Source organism: Camelus bactrianus, chromosome 27 (genome assembly GCF_048773025.1).
Source record: "Camelus bactrianus isolate YW-2024 breed Bactrian camel chromosome 27, ASM4877302v1, whole genome shotgun sequence".
Taxonomy (NCBI): domain Eukaryota; kingdom Metazoa; phylum Chordata; class Mammalia; order Artiodactyla; family Camelidae; genus Camelus; species Camelus bactrianus.
In genome coordinates, this window is record NC_133565.1 from 28,963,089 (window position 1) to 28,980,745 (window position 17,657).

Sequence of the window (17,657 nt, forward strand, 5' to 3'; positions counted from 1 at the left end):
AAAAAAAAAAAAGGATACATGAATTTCCCATAGAGGGGCAGACACAACAAAAGCAGTCAAGACTGCCTTCTTGCTGGTATGTCATTCACAAGGGACGGCCAGCAGGTAAGAGAACCTCACCAGCGGGAAGCTCTGGAATAGATCATCAAGGTGGGAGGTCGGGGTAGTAAGAAGACGTCAGGCCAGGCCAGAATGAATCTCCCATATCAGGGAACTGCGGAGGTCGGAGGCTCCTTCCAAAAGGGCCTTTCATAAGACTCACGCACGGCCCCCACAGAGGAGCCACCATCTGAGCACCTGCTAGCCAGGCAGCCATGATGGACAAGCAGCAACCATCGAGAGAGAGGACCATGGTAGCACCAATCCCCAACGCACTGGAGGACAAAGTGACCCAGAAGAAGGAGAGGAGGGGTTGTAAAAGAGAAGGTCAGTCCCATCCACTGCAGGTCCCTCAGGCTGAAGCCCAGCTGGGCAAGGAGGGAAGTGGGCATTAAATTCAATATGATCATGAAGTTCTATACTGAGGCTTCAGATCTGCCTGAGGGGACTCTGTCACAGAGCAACTGAAGGCAAAGGAGTAGAGGCTTTAAAAAAACTGACTCTACCGCAAGTTCAGACTGTTCGATGAATTATCCATAAACTTGAAGAATTCGCAAAAATAGATTAGGCAATCTGCTGTGGGACAAGAATCATCCTTCAAATGGGTTTCTCTGTTCTCTTCCATATCCCCTCGATGTGCCAGCCCAAAACCGTCATGGTTGTCTTTCGTCTAATGAATTCCCCAGTTAGTGGGAAAAGTGTTTCTCTACAAACCTCTGGTTTATTCATCAAAGTGATAGTCATGAAAAATAATGCTTAAAAAGAAAAATGGGTGCTTTTAACTTTTATCATCCATAAGTCTTCCAAACATAAAGGAGAGTTCAGATTTGCAATGATCTTTTTCTCCTTTGGGAGTTCTCTTGACCGTCTAAGCCGTGAGAGGCCACACGGTCCAGGGAAAGGGACGGTGATGGTCACTGGTGCACCTGGGCTTCAGGTCCTTCCCCGTCTGCTGTCAAGTGCAAACCTTAGCCTCTGTGGCAAAGGCTTTCCCCACTCTCAAAGAAGGCACATGACTTCTCCAGGGTCTCCAGATTAGCAAGAAGCAGACCCATGTCTCAGGACTGCGTCTCCCCACCTCTGCTTTAGTGGCCATTACTGTATTGCGGGCGTCTCTCCTTTCTCGGCTCTGTAGGCTCTGAAGGATGGCAATGGCATCTTTTTCACATTTGTATCCCAGCACCTGTCCATGCCCCTGGCGTGGAGTAGAAGCTCAGAAAGTGTTCAATGAATAAGCACAAAAGGCATGCACTGTGCAAACAGAAACAGCGCGTCAGCATTCTCTTCGGTAGCGCCCATGGTCAACAGTGATGAGCCCCACTTGATCTTCAAAGTAAAAGGGAAAAATGGGAACGGAAAACAGCAGAAAGTGGAGGACGCTGTGTCTTATGGTGTGGCTGACCAAGGATAACAATGACATCACTGATAAAGTGCGCCCATCGCCCATCAGCACGCCACTTGTAGCCGGGAAGAAAAAAATCTGCTTTAAAAGCTGGCTGAGAAGATTGCCAAGATGTGGAGTAGAAGGACACATGGCTCACACGCTCCCACAAATAGACCAAAAACCACATCTACACGCAGAACAATTAGCACAGAATACCAGTGAACTGTGGCAGAGTATCCCTTACATCAGAAACACAAGGAGAACCCTCACAAGACCGGATAAACAACACGTTTGTATTGTATGGCCCAGGGAACTATATTCAGTATCTTGCAGTGACCTGCAATAAAAAAGAAGATGAAAAGGAATATATGTATGCATATGGATGACTGAACATTATGCTGCACACCAGAAATTGACACAACATTGTAAACTGACTGTTCTTCAATAAAAAATTAAAAAAATAAAATAAAAGCTGGCTGAGATTTCAGGCATTTTTGTGTGTTTTGTAAGGAGGCGATCCTAATTATGTTTATAAAAACACTTTGATGGGTCTTCTTCAGCTCGGAAAGGTGAGCCAAAGAGAAAATGAGCTGCATAAAATACTAACAGGAATTTGGGGGTTTCCCTCAAATTAAACGGCTGTGGGGGCCCCAAGTCTTGGAGAAGAGGAGAGACAAATGTCCCCACAGAAAGTGCACCCCAGCTGCAAGGTAGGGACCCAGAGTGTAGAGAGTAGACGGTCCTGAGGAGGCCCAGGGTGGGGTGGGGGTGGGGCAGGTATCGCCTCTTCTACACAGGCCTCTAGTCCCCATCTGCTACCCCCACATCTTCCGTAAATGTCTCCTAGAGACACAGGTGTTGTCCGTGGCTGGAGGAATGCAGGGGAAGGAGCTGGACTGTAAGTCTGATAAAGCTAATCGAAGACAACAGCATTTACGACACCCGTTGCAGGAGAACTGGCAAACAGAGTGCTGAGAGCGGGCCAGGTGTGAGAAGAGGTGGACAGGACACAGATCCCTCCCTCCCAGGACACTCCAGACTTTGGAGAGGCTCCTGGACTCCCCACACTGTGGGGTAGAGCCACCTTCTAAAAGCCGCCTTCCAGCCGTCTTCTCGGCATCCCAGCAGAGGCTGGCGAGACCTTTGCCCCAACCACTTCCGCGGACACCACCTGCTGACTTCCAAAGGCCAGCCCTGCATTTTTTGCCCAAGGGCTTTCTCTCATCACTGCAGCCTTCAAGACCAGCATGGCAGCGGTATGGAAGAGCAAAGGGAATTAATGCCCAGCCTCCTGCATCTTAGACAACCCTCAACCAGTGAGTGAAGAGAGGAGAGCCAGTGGGTAAATACCCAGCTCCCTTGCCCCTAGTAGAGGGGAAAACTCTGAGGTGTGTTTCTACGTAGGTTCCAGAGAGTCCCCTGCTGGGTTCAGTCCTGGTCATTCTTGGTGACAGCTTGCTTGAGAAAGCACCTTTAGTTGGCTTCCTTCCCTTCACTGTCTCACCTCCCCACACTCCTCTCTTCACCTCCCAAATAAAATACTTGCATCAACAGCCTTGTCTCAGGATTGATATCTGGTGGAACCCAAACTAAGACAGGCATCACGTGAAAGAGTAACCCTGCAAAGCCGAAGGGCCTGGGAACACTCAGAGGACACCGGGGAAGTCTGATGACGCAGGAAGCCCTTCTCAGACTCCACATCAGCTTCAAACAAAGATTCGGTGTAACATATGTGTGTGGCTGTTTCCATAAGAGTGCCCTTTAAGTGCCAAATGCAAATCTCTTTCCACTTGCAAATCACCTTAAGCATTCTTTCTTGCTGTGAGAAGCATCTGCTCCTTTAAAAAAAAAAAAATCCATTAGAAGAAGCCAGATGGAGTCCACGATATTTTTATTTGTGACAGTTTGACCACTGGCCAAAAGGTCTGGAGAACAAGAACTGCCCAGCTGGGCCATTCCTCTTCCTTGGTCACTTGGTCTTAAGAGTCTTGGGAGGCGCCTCCGTGCTCATCTCTGTCAGTACAAGAACAGTCCCCAGAGGGAGGCCGGACATGGTGGTGCGTGGAAGGGAAGTGGCCCGGCCACAAGACACACCAAAAGCTCCTGCAAAGGGACTCTGTTACCAGCTTGGCCAGCCTCTCTCATCTTCTAACCGTGTTTGCTCTCAGCGCCTCTCTCAGGCCACCTACAGCTGTGGGACAAGCCACTGAAATCCGCAGTGTCGTCTGGATGCTCTGCCGATGTGAACACTGGCCAGTGCTGGCTGGGTGAGCCCACAGTGCTGCTTGGCCAGCCTGTCATCCAAGTACCTTCTCCATGGGGCTCCATCCGGCAGCATTCCCACCTTCGCCCCTCTCCTCAGGCCTCGCCCTCCACGCCCAACCCCTGTGAGCTCCCTCCCACCTCAGAATTCCTCACTCTTGATGCTGGTCTCCTCCCTCCCTCCCTCCTGCCTCAGAGAAGAGCCCCCCTTCCCCAGCGCCCACCATCAGCACCCTGCCCTTCACTCGCTTCCCTTCCCCGCTGACTTTTCTCTCAGGTTGAATCCAAACCACTGTCTCCCTCCTCTTCAGCTCTGTCACTCTTTCTACGCCAGCTCTTACATGGAGACCTTGAGGCCCACAGAGCTTCCACTGGTGTCACTTCTTTTCCTTGGCCACCTGGGGCCCCATCCTCAGTCACACAAGCAGCTCGCTTGTCAGGAACTTCTGCCCCAAATCAGTACCCGTCCAAGCATCCGCCACCCCTACTCGTCTCCCAGCAAGAACCCAGCCAGAGGCAAATCGCGCAGCTGCACAGATCAGCATCCCTGCTTTTTGTACCTTACAATTTCTGGGCCGCGTCTCTGAGCAACTTCCTAATCACAGCTCACTTACACCCCTTTTGCTTCTAATCCGATGCTCCGGTGAATGTACTTTTTGAGGAACACGTTGGTTCCTTTCTCTTGGTAGGACACGTCCCTGAGATCTGGCTGAGTCACTTACCAGGCATGAAAGTAACACGTATTATTCACAAACAGTCCCTGAGACCAAGAGACAACTAGGGAGACAAATGAACGATAAGCCAGGGCTGGTGTGCATCTGTATTTCCTGCCAATAGTCCCCTTGAAGTAACTCATTGGCCAACCCATGGCCAGTTGACTTTATTGATATCTTACTTCCTTGGAAAACATTCAGTTTTCTAAATGATAATGTGGAAACCTGTTTGCTTCATTTTATTTATATCTATCATTTAAGTCAGAATTAATATGTGTATAACAATTCAAACAGAAAAAGATGTCTCAAAAGTAATATCAATCATCTGATCCCCCCGCCCCACTTCAACCTCACTCCCTTGATGTAACTTCTTACAAGGAGGAAGGGGGAATTCCACCACAGTCTTGATATGCAGGGGGGGCCTGAGCTGGTTTTGACTCTTTCTGTCTTTAGGAGGGAGACTTCCCCTTCCTCATCACCACCACCTGTATAGGTGTGACGGAGTCTCATCCCCCATTCTAGAGAGTTCCTGTGTCAGCCCAAAGGATGGTGATATATCCAAAGAAGACTGAGCAAACTCAAAGGGAACAGTAAGGCTTTCCAGCACCTCTAAGCGGTCCACAAGCAATAAGCAACAGGCAAAGGGGTTCCTGTCATATGGAAATGATAAACAAGTCACATATCTCCAGTCTCAGTACAGACCCTGTACAGTACTCACCCCAGTGGAGGATGGAGAATCTGAAGATGCTGACCCAACTCCTATCTTATTCCTGGGAACTGATGATAAGTGATTCAGGCATATTCTGAGCCATCTCTTCATGACTGGTAAGTGAGATAATTGGATATCCCAGCCTGAAGCTGACAGAAGGGGTAAAAAGAAAACAGTTTGACTGAAAACTCCTAACCACAAGTTTCTCTTCAACAGGCAGCTCTGAGGTCAGAATTATACCTGCTATATAGCTTAAAGTTTTCCTAAACCCTAAACCCAAAGCTTCAAGTAGTTCTAGGTTAGTAGTGTCCTATGCATCTGGCAAAAGCAAATTCAGATTCTCTCTGGATTAATTTACTTTAGAACCAGGCTTCAAAATGTTTCCACAGATAAGGCTCCAAGATTTTTCCCACTCGTAAATCATAAAAGACACTGGAAAATATGCCATCATGAGTAAGAGACAGCAGAAATAACAAATAGCAGAATCAGAACCACAAAGACTATATATAATGAAGTTATCATCTACAAAATATAAAATTAGTATATACAAAAATAAAAGTGAGTGCTAAAATATGATGAATGAAGAAGAGATTATAAACAATGACTAGACAGAGATGAAGAGAAGCAAATGGAAATGAAGTAAAAAATAAGTTCAGTTTTAAAATTCATTTATGGTTTTGGACAGCAGAATCTTTAGAATATAAGAGGCAGAAAATCAAAATTAACTTGTTGAAAAAAAGAGAAAAAGGTAGGGAGAGTTTCTCAGTTCACGTAGCTAAACCAACTGAGGGTCAACTTCAGGTGGAGTTTGGTCTGATACTCACCCAACATGACCAGGATCTACACTCAGTTTTGCTTTCTTAGTCACCTCATGTTGTCCTCTACTGTCCCCCCTTTCCTCTCTCTCTGCATCTCACCCCACCCCTGGCAGTTCAGTCCGCTTTTATGGCTCAAAAACTTAAGATAAACGCTCAGCGTAAAAGAGAATTTCGTACCAATATCTCTAGGTTTGTTCTGATTGGACCAGCCCTAGATCACATGGCCCAGTACTGAACCAATCACTGTGGCCAGGGGGATAAGTCCCCACCCCTTCCATAGAAGGGTGATAGGGTTCTGTTTTTTCTGAGCGTTCCCTTAGAATTAGCTGTCTATGAGTTATCTCTTGCTGTCTAATGAACTACCCCAAAACTTAGCAGCTTGAAATAACAAACACTTACTATCTTACAGTTTTCTGTGGATTAGGAGCCTGGGAGTGGCTTAGCTAGAGGTTCTGGCTTAACAGTTTCTAGGGAGGTTGCAGTCAAGCTGTCAACTGGAGTTAAAGTCATCTCAGGACTCTCCAGAGGCTGAAGGATCTGCTTCCAAAATCATCCATGTGATTGTTGGCAAGCCTCAGTTCCTTTCTGGTTGTCAGCCAGAGACTTCAGTTCCTCACCACATGGGCCTCTGCATAGGGCTGCTCTCAAAATGGCAGCTCCTTCTCCCAGAATGAGCTTCTCTGAGAGAGAGAGAGAGAGAGAGAGAGAGACTAAGAGAACAGAGACCAAGATGGCTGGAAGACATGTTTTTTATACCTAAACTTGGACCTGACACACCATCACCTCTGCTGTGTGCTGCTGGTTACACCAACTAACACAGGTACGATGTGGGAGGGGAGTATACAACAGTGTTAATAGCAGGAGAGGATCACTGGGGATCTTGGAAACTGGCTCCCACACTCCTCCACGTGACCTTGAGAGAACTGGGTTCACCAGAATGACCAACTCATTCCAGTTGCCCAGAACTGTCCCAGTTTTAAAATGCAAGCTCTTCATCCTTGTAACGCCTCTCAATCCCAGGCAAACTGGGATGGCTGCTCACCCTAAGAGTGACCCATCTTAGAAGAAATGAAGAGAGATTTATCACAGAATATTAGATATTAACTCATCTGACACTTCACTTTCTCCAGGGGGACACTAAGATCTTGAGTGCTGCACCCAGTTTCCAATGCACTAGGGGGTTTTCTCCACCCCATCAAGCAATTCTCCAACACCAGCTGGATGTCCTACCATTCAACTCAATCCAGACACTCTGGGTATCTCTATTACCAGAATATAGTATTAGATTCCACAGGCTGAGGGCTCAGTCCCACAAGTGCCCTCCACTTCAGATGCCAATCACAAATCCAAGTTGTTAGGTGTGTTTCTGAAATACTGGCTATAGATCAGAGGTTCCCATGATCCCCTCTTTGGGTTCAACTTGCTACAGCGGCTTACAGAACTCAGGAAACCAATTTACTCACTAGATTACTGGTTTATTACAAAGGATCTTAAAGGACACAAATCAACAGCCAGATGAAGAGATACATAGGATGAAGTCCCGAAGGCGGGCGCTTCTGTCCTCGTGGAGTTTGGGGCTCCACCCTGTAGTGCATGGAACTGTTCTGGTTCACCAGACGTGGAAGCTCTCGAAACCCTGTCCTTTTGGGTTTCTATAGAGGCTTCATGACGTAGGCATGATTGATTAATTCACTGACAATTGGTGATTGATTTAACCACCAGCACTCTCCCCTCCCCGGAAATCAAGGAGCGGGGCTGAAAGTTCCAACCCTCTATTCAAGGTTGGTTTCCCTGGCAACAGCCTCCACCCTGAGGTGCTTTCCAAAAGTCACTTCATTAACATAAACCCAGTTGCAATGGAAAGGGGCTTGTTATGAATAACAAGACACCCATTTCAACATATGGATTTGAAGTGATTTCAAGAACTAAGGACAAGAGCCCAAATATTATGACAAAAGATGCCCCATCACCCTCATCACTCAGGAGCTGTGAGTCAGGAGACCATGGATGAAGACCAAATACATCTTTCTTAGTGTAGATCGCAATATCACAGATCTACAGGGGAAGTAACTTGCCCAGGGTCAAACCGTGAGATGGGGCAGAGCTGAGGCAAGAACCCAAGTCTCCTGCTTCCCAATCCATGGCTTTTTCCTTCAAGACTCCACACTTTGATGATAAGTTCAGCTCCTCCTTGGAGAGCAAGGGTCTTCACAATAGTCCAGGAAACAGTTACTTTGGAAACGACCACATGATTCCATTCCTTTTAGACCTCAATAAAGTGAGACTGTGGCCCCAAAGGAAGTGCTTAGAGCCTAGGAAGGGACAGACAAAAAGTGACCATCCATGTAACAAATAATCAAGACAAAATTCAGAGCAGAATGATTTGGGTCAAGCCCGAACGCTCTTAATTCAAATTTCATGATAATGTTAGGCAGATCACTTAACTTCTCTGAGCTCAGCTTTCATATCTGTAAAATGGATATAAGCCAAAGATTTCAAGTTCCAATCTTTCCCAATTTTTCTGCATTTTTTATTCCTCTGATGTTCAGATTGAATGGCTTGAGCTCCCAGACCCTAAATAAAGAGAAATCAATCAGGGCTCTCCTCAGTAGTTCCTCACATTCTCCCTTCTCTCTATTGAGTCAGCAAACATTTCATTGAGCATCTATCTGCTATGTGCCAAGGACTTTCAAGCAGCAAACAAGACATAGGACTCCTACAGGCATTCGTAAGTCTCCCTGCTTTTCTCTCTCTTTCTGGGGCTACCTTAGGAAGCCCAAATCTCTCCCATAGGATCAGGTAGAGTCATTCGGTGCTTCCTTCAACTCCTCCCTGCCACCCAGGCTGTGCTCAGGGGGCTTTTTCTTTCTCAACCTCATCTCATCAAGGTGTCTCCTTAACAAGAAAACATCACTTGTCATGAAACCTGCCCCTCACTCTCCGAGAAGGCAAAAGTGAACGCAGAGAGTTTTGGTCTTAAATGGACACCACTACTTCCTAATCTGCTTGGGGTTTTTGGCAGCTCAAGGGAACTAGTGTGAGGCTATGAGAGCGTTACAAAAATACGAAGTGACTTGTGTGTATACAGAGGCCTTCAGGCACTTTCCCAAATTCTAATGTTATAATTTCCCCATGTCCTGATGCTCTGTTCTCCCCCTTTCTTAACCTGCTGGGGAACTGCGGAGTTTGACCAGATGGAATAAATTGAACCTTATGGGAACACTTCTCTACAAAGAAGAAATCTTGTAGGAGTGGTGATTTGGAGAAACGTGACTTCTCGGCCCCAGACGTATGATGAGTTGGGCGAGTTATGGCTTCCAAACCAGAAACAAACTCTTCCAAATACTGCAGGGGCTGAACTTACATCAGCCCCTGACTCCTGCGTGAGGGAGGCCCATCAACATCCTCAAGAGAAAGACAGCGATTCCCTTTTTCAAAGGGAGCCCTGTGTTCTGTTTCTCTTGACACACAATGATAGTTTCGATTGCAATTTGAAAAGGCAGAGACCAAAGGGAACTCCAGGGACCGCCTTGGCTTTGGACCTCATTAAATAGCTCCGATTTCTTTCCTCTTTGCTTAAGTAGATAATAATATTGCCAATAAATACAGCCCAGTGTGTCCTCTGCCAAAAACAGGACTAGACAGTATTTTTAATAAAGTAAAAAATTATGTTTAGGAATAGAAATTTTTTATATTTCACAGAAAATGAGAGTCCACAGAGTGCAGGACACTGCCTCCAGCCATGAGAGATGTGACGACCAGGACAACAAAGTTATTGAGAAGAGGTAGTTCGGAGCAGAAGGAAACAGCCACACCAAGAGCAAGTAGCCAGAAGGATGAAGGAATGGCAGAGTTTGTAAACACGAGGTCTCCGGGTTCCAGACGGGAGGGCAGGCATTGCTGCGGGAGGGAGCAGCCTTGAAACCGACCTGTGGAAGAATCTTTGGAAGGGTCTGAAGACAAGAAGAAAAGCCCAATACATTGAGCTCCTTCTTCAAAATAAATAACTCATTTCTATCTTATTTAACAATCCCAATCAAGACCAAGATTTGGGTTTATGTGCTTAATTTTCCTACTCCCCCAGATTTTAATGGAGATGACCCCCCCCAAAAAAAAACCGCTTTAATCTGCGAAATACCACATGAGCAGTAGCACCTTAGGAAAGGTGAGCTCTCAGCAGCGTTCCAGGCAGGTAATCACGCCTTTATATGCTGGAGAGCCACAGGGCTCAGTCTGAGGACCTCCTACTGCCGAGACTCGCTCCCTGGCATGAGCTGTCCAGCCCTAGGGCTCTATAGGTGATGCATTCATTGTCCCAGATGGATCCCCTGTCTGCCTGGACTGCCATCCCTCCTTCCAGCCTTGTCCCCCTACTTTCCCCTCTACACACAACTGCTCCTTCTAAAACCCAAGTCAGAGCATCTCCCTTGCCTCCTCAAACTCAGCAATGGCTCACATCCTGCTCAGGGTAAAAGACAACACTCCTTATGAGAGTCTACGGGGCCTCACCTGATTTGACCCTGGCTACCTGTGATCTAATCCCCTGCTCTGCCTCCCCGTCTCCCTCCACCCCAGCCACACTGACTGTTCTGATGTTCCTGGAACACGCCAAGCGTTCAGGACCTTTGCCCACGCTGTGCCCTCTGCCTACAACACTCTTATCCCGGATACTCATATTCATTATGTCTTCATTTCCTTCTGGCCTCTGCTCCAATGTCACTTTATCACAAAAGCCTTCCAAGGTCCCCAATTCAAATATCATTCCCTTATGACCCCCGTGCTCTATCTCTTCAACCTGATTTGATTTCTCCCCACTTAATGCATTCTTATCTATCAGTGTACTACATATTTGTGTGTTAGTTTGCTGTCTGCCTTTCCCTCTAGAATTTAAGTTCTGTGTACTGTCTCCAACCCTTGGAACCCTGCCTGGGCACACGGTAAGCGCTCAATAAATATTTATGAATGAACAAGTGAATGAGTCAATTAATTTACATGCCAATGATTTCCTTTTTTTTTTTTTTTGCAATCTACAGCAGAGATAGGGCTGAATTGTGTGGAACATGTAAAAAAGCACTGCTAGCGTGGAAGTGGATTAAATCTGTAGCCGACTTACAAACACTCCTGGGTCAATCAGTAGGGGCCAGAGGAGAGGGTCATCGCTGGCACAGTTCCCCTTGGAAACTGCAGAAAGTGCTTGACTTTCTGGGCAGTAAAATAAAAAAAAAAAACAACTAACGTATAACACTAACAAGACAAGCAGCAGACCATGAGACAGGCAGCCCAGATCCCCCTTCAGGATGAAAGGACTGAGTCCCCCAGCTGCTGGACATGTTCCCAGTGCTCAGGCCTCTTCTGAAAGAGGCTTGGCGGATGGCAGCTGCTTTGTCCAGCTGCTTACTCCCTTCTCAGGTCTTCTCACGTCTGATGACTGTTAGATGTAGAGGTATGAAGCTCGCCCCCAGGGCTCTCCTAGCTTCAGAGGGTTTTCTAGCTTCAGAGGCTTCTGTGGGGCTGGCTGGGGCTTCTTGAGACTGAATCACAGCCTGGTTTTTCCCCTGCCCATCCTGCTTCCTCTCATACACCAGTGTTGATCCCAAGGGTATTCTCAATAAGTTAATAAATTTCCTTCCTGCTAGTAGTCCCTGTCTCAGAGACTACACCCAGGAAACTCCACCTGGGACGACATTTCAGAGAGATTACTCTGTGTTTAGGGTTGGCTGGAAGGCACGAGATTGAAGGTAAGGGGGTCAGACAGACCCAGGTGTTCCAATAGGGGAACAGATTTTAAAATGGGATGTATTCATCTGTTGAACTATTATTACACAGCAACCAGATAAACTAGATCTAAGTATCCAAATGGGCTAATCTCAAAAACACAATTTTGAATTTAAAAAAAAAAGAAAGAAAAGTTGCAGACTATATACCATATGTTAGGATTTCTTCATTTTTTAAAATGCACAAAATAATACTATATATTGTTTTCAGGATGTAAAATACAATAAAAGCATAAAACATAAACCCGAAGGGCATCCACAACTTTCATGATGGGATTTTAAGGAGGAAAAAGAAAGGTTGGGGCTAAGAGAGAGTACAAAGGGGATTTCCGTGATATTTTATTTCTTGCTCTTGACAAGTCTGAAGAAAATGTGACAATATGATAACATCAGTTAAATTTCGGTAGCAGATTATGTAAGAATTGTTGAATTAGTCTCTGCACTTTTCTGTACTTACCTTTTTCAAAATTATAAGAAAAGATTATTTCAGAGCCCTTAAAAAAGTAAAATCATGAAATAATCAAAGTACTATGTAAGTAAAATTTAACTAATATAAGAAACAAAAAAGAACTTTCCAAGAATAAATGAAAATATAATCAATTTGACTTTAAAATAAAGTATAGAACAAAAAAACTGAATGTAATTAGAAGCCAAATGACAAACTGCAAACAAACTTGCAATAAAATGGCAAAGAATTAATACTCATAATTCATAGTTAATTAAGAAAAAAGTCTATTTATAAAAAATAATGGGGAAATATAAAAGGGGGATCCACAAAAGAATAAGAATAAGTAGATTAAGAAAACCAACCCTACTACTAATCAAAGAAATGCAAAGTAAAATATCTATTCTTAACCCATCAAATTGGAAAATATTTTCTTAAACATGATGTCCAGTGGTCAGGGAACCCAATGGTGACAACCTAAGCCTGTCCTTTTTTTTGAAGCTCTAATGGTAGATAACAGCCATTTCTGTAGGGGTGTAAAACAGAGTAAGATAGGCCTCTGCTAACTGAATAGACATTTTTCCAAAGACGGCCAACAGACACAAGAAAAAGTGCTCAATCAATTAGGTGATCACTTATCATCAGGGAAATGCAAATCAAAACCACAATGCGATATCACTTCACACCTGTTAGGGTGCCCATCCTTAAGAAGACAAGAGATAACAAGCTTTGCGGAGGATGTGAAGAAAAGGGAAGCCTTGGGCACTGCTGGTGGGAATGTAAATTGGTGCAGCCGCTATGGAAAACAGTACGGAGGTTCCTCAAAAAACTAAAGATAGAACTACCATATGATTCAGCAATTCCTCTTCTCGGTATACGTCCACAGGACACTGAAGAGATATCTGCACTCTCGTGTTGACTGGAGCATTATTTACAATCGCCAAGACATGGAAGCAACCTAAGTGTCCACTGATGGATGAATAAAGAAAATGTGGTATGCACACACAAAGGAATAACATTCAGCCATGAGAAAGAAGGAAATACTGCCATTTACAACATGGATGGATCTTGAGGGCATTATGCTAATGAGATAAACCAGACAGAGAAAGACAAATAACGCATGATATCACATGTATGTGGAATCTAAAAAAGCCAAACTCAGAGAAACAGAGAGTAGAATGGTGATTCCCAGGGCTGAGGGATGGGGAAACTGGGGATATGGTGTTTAAGGGCACAAGCTTTCTACTAATGGATAAACAAGTCCTGGAGACCTAATGCACAGCACAGAGATTATCATCAACAAGACTGTATTATAAACCCCAAGGTTGCTAAGAGACTAGATCTTAATCATCTTCAGCACAAAAAAAGAAGTAATAATTATATGAAGCAATGGAGGTGTTAGCTAAAGTTAATCATACTACAATATATAAAAGCATCAGATCAGCAAGTTGTACACCTTAAACTTACACAGTGTTATATGTAATTGCATTTCAATTAGGAAAAAAAAAGAGACAGGTTTCTCTAAGCTGGTCCATGTTCACAGCTGGAAGGAAGGCAATGTCTGCACAGACTGGAGGTCCTCAAATGGAGATCTGCTTCCTTCCTCAGCGCTCCCCAGCCAGCCACACACAATCTAGTGGTGGCCCCTTTGTTCTGGGGCCTGTGTTTTCTCCTCCTTGGCTTTCCTAAAGCCTTGTTTCTCCCCTGCTCTCCAGGCCTCACACGCTGCAGCAGCCCTCTAGGCCTTTGCATCTCAGCCCTGCCTGAGAATCCCTTCTGTTTACCCACTTCCTTAAACACTTGATCTTGGGCTCTGGAATGTTACCCCACACTTCAAATTCTGTTCTTTCTATTTATTTCTAAGTTAGGAAAAGAAAAAACAAAAACGAAAAAAATAAGAACTCTACATACCTACATCACAAACCTCCCATTACAGAGATCAAAGTGACCCATCCTTTGATTCTGTGAATTTCTCACAAGAGAACAACACAGACAACACACTGCAGACAAATACGCAAGGTGACCAACTTGTCCCAGTTTGCCTGCACTTTCTGGTTTGAGCACCGAAAGTCCTGCATCTCAGTAACACCTTCTGTTCAGGAAAACCAGGGCAGTTTTTCACACTGGGGAGGATCCAAAACCCTCTGGCAGTAATGTGGGGCACTGTCCTGATGCTCAGAAGGGCTTGGTGATTAATTGGATAGAGGCCTGGCTATCTCAGGAACCTTGAAATTCTATCTGGCAGCTAGCTAAAAATTTAATGTAAATATTTCAATATTGTCAACAGCAAGTAGAGTATTTCCCTCAATCAAGCAATAAGAGTCAGACTGAAATTCTCACTCAGAGAATTTGTGAAGTTCCTTGTATTTATTGTAGGGCAATTACCCACCTTCTCACACTGTGTCCTCTGCTGAGGACCACACTGGTCATTTGTCTTAGATCTTAGTATTAAGAATGTCTGGGTTTCACCTGTGTAGTCGGCTTCTGGGTTTCTTATGGCTGTTTAATGCTGTTTTCCTTTTTACCTTGGTTGCTTATAAGGCCAAAAGTCAAGTTTGCTTTCAACCCTCGAACAAAACACGTAAGATACATGGAACATATTCTGGACATTGGCTTTACCCACAGCTTCATTTTATTTTTCTTAGTCTAATTTCCTATTCTTATTTCTTGCATTAGAAAATGTTGCATTCTAAGCGGGGGAGGGTATAGCTCAGTGGTAGAGTGTGTGCTTAGCATGCACAAGGTCCTGCGTTCAATCCCCAGTACCTCCATTAAAAATAATAAACAAACAAATAAACTTAATTACCCCCCCCAAAAAAAGCTTAATAAAAAAGAAAATGTTGCGTTCTATTTTTTTCATTCATTCCACAAATATCCCCTTTCAGGTGCTAGGGATGGGACAATAAACAAAGCTAAGTCCTTGTTCTCATGAAGCTGACATTCAAGCAAAGAAAGACCGACAAAAAAATATAAAACAAATGCATTAGGTAGTATTAGGTGCCATGAGGAAGGGGAGGGGATGCTATTTTTGATGGGTAGTCTGGGAAGGCCTCTTGGATAAAGGGACATTTGAGCAAAGGCACAAAGGAACTGAATCAGTGAGCTTCAAGGAAAGGGAAGACTGAGCTAGGCAGAGGAAAGAGCAAGTGCAAAGGCCCTGAGGCAGAAGACTATTATCATATTTCAGCACTAGCTAAGAATTCAGTTTGGCTCCAGAGAAGTAAGTAAGGAGGAGAATTGGTAGGACTTGAGGTCAGAGAGCAGGGGAGCCAGATCAGAAAAGATGTTGTAGACTCTAGAAATGACTTTGGGTTTTATTCTGAGGAGAGGGGAGCCATCAGAGGGTTCTGAGCAAGGAATGACATGGTCTGACATATATTACAAGAATCATTCTGACTGCTCTGTTGACAATGGCCTTAGGAGGGAAAAGATAGAAACAGGAAGATCAGAAAGGAGGCAACTGAATGGTCCAGCCAGGAGATGCATACAAGATGGTAGCAGTGGAGGCTGCAGGCAGCATGCAGTCCTCAGCACATGCTGAAGGTAAGGCCAACAGGATATGCTAAGGGGTTGGAAGTACAGTATAAAGGAGAGAGAGAAGACGAGGATGACTCTGAGAAGCTGGGAATGGCATTGAAGGAAGGTAGCATGGCACAACACAATGGCTCTTAACCCAGCAAGCCTACTGCAATCACCTAGAGAGCCTGAAAAACCTACCACTGGCTGGTCCCACCTTGCATGGAATCTGTTTTATTGGTCTAGGGTGGGGCCTCAGCACTGGGGTTATTTGAAAGCTCCCCAAAAGAGAGGACCACTGGAAAAGTACAGAGGACCTTGGGTAGGAGCCAGACCACCTGGGTTCAAATCTCTGCTCTGCCACTTCCTAGAATGAGACTTTTGGTAAGTTTTCACAACTTTAAGGCTCAGCTGGTTTCTTTAACTGCAAACCAGGAATAATAAAAACAACTCTTCAAGATTACAACGAAGAGTAGTAATGTGTACAAAAAGGGCCTACCATATATTGGCTGTTCAAAAATGGTAACTGCTACTATATTTATTGCATAGTTTTAGAATGAGATAAAGTAGAATTAAATGTAAATAATAAAAAAAGAGGGACTGCTTGATTCTATCTTTCCCAAACTGGTTGGACTACCCTGCCAGTTCATGGGTACTCCCCTGCCAATAGCTAAAGGGCCGCTTGCTACTCCTGAGTCAGGAGACTCAGGCCGTGGGAGAAATCTCTTCCCAGATCCGTTCTAGTAAAAAGGGTATTTGTCAGTGGTGCCACACCCTCACGTCCCTGCCCAGTCACATGACTCTTAATGCTGTTGAAATGAGCTGCTCCTGTCCATGCGGCTCAAGATTTAGGGGTATAGCAAGTAAAGATACACATGGCAAGGACAAAGGGCAAGGTCATCAGCCCTAGGTGACCTTGAGGGATTCCTCAGCCAGTGATGAGGAGCAGGGCTGGCTTGGGTCTTCATGGATGGTCTGCAGTTTTGCAATGGTTTTTAAACGAAGCAGACTAGTTCCTTCCCGGGTCTTCCCAGATCCAGCACCCTGACATCACCAATACTTACTATATGTTGGGATCCTTGTGTTCAGGGGAACTCTAAACAAACCCCTCCTTTATCTGCTCCCTTGTTCTCTCAAGCATCCACCTTAATAACCATTTTTTTTTTAATTCAAGTATCAAAAATAAAAAACCATGCTCACTAAAGCAATAGGAGTCACACTGAAATTCTAACTCAGAGAATCTGCTCTAAAATCTTCCATGACAAAGCAATGACTTAAATCCTTTAGGAATCAGAGGTGTGAAGCCAATGTAAAATTTGTGATTACATGCAACCTCTCACATCTGTCCCCGAGGAGTAGGCCGCCTCATCAGGACTCTGCAGATTCTCCAAACCCAATTCAAATGAGCTTAGTCAAGAGTGGAATTTATCAAGTCAATAGTCAAATCATGGGAAAGGCAGGGTGGAGCCGGCCTCAGAAATGAGTGGAACCCTGAACTCTGTTTCCTTCTCGAGCCTCCCGATGTTGGTTTCATTCCCTTCTGATTCACTTTTCACATTGACCACAGCACTCTGACATTAAGAAAATCAGGCTTCTCTCTTCCAGACCCCGTCTGAAAAATCCTATAAGATGACTTTGTTTTCCCTGGCTTGGATCATGTGTCCATCTTTTTGGCCGTGAAGTCAAGTTCTGTTACCATATAACAAAGAAAAGGGCTGAGCAGACAAAAGCAATAGATGTCTAGTACAATTCCCCTCAGTCACAGCCCATGTTTATACAGTCACTGGTCCCTGAACATTTGGTCTCAGAACTGTACTTTCTGGCTACAGTGGCCGCAGAAGCATAAGATGTGATCCAGTCTCAGAAACAGCCAAGATCCCTTCTTCCCTAGTCCATCCTCAGAGACTCACAGCTTCTTTCTCAAGCAGACATGAATC

General features: G+C 44.9%; 1 protein-coding gene across 2 annotated transcripts in view; it reads right to left on the bottom strand.

Moving 5' to 3' along the window:
* Positions 1-3,357: 3,357 nt before the first annotated feature.
* Positions 3,358-17,657, bottom strand: part of TLNRD1 (talin rod domain containing 1) — a 55,013-nt gene continuing 40,713 nt past the window's right edge. Inside the window, exons 8-10 of one of the 2 annotated variants that reach the window (XM_074354225.1) lie at positions 6,385-6,665; positions 5,177-5,316; positions 3,358-3,586 (exon numbers count right to left, since the gene is read on the bottom strand). The gene's annotated coding sequence lies outside the window, so the exon portion shown is untranslated. Of the gene's footprint in view, positions 5,317-6,384; positions 6,666-17,657 lie in introns of both variants that reach the window. The other variant, XM_074354224.1, reaches the window with a different exon arrangement.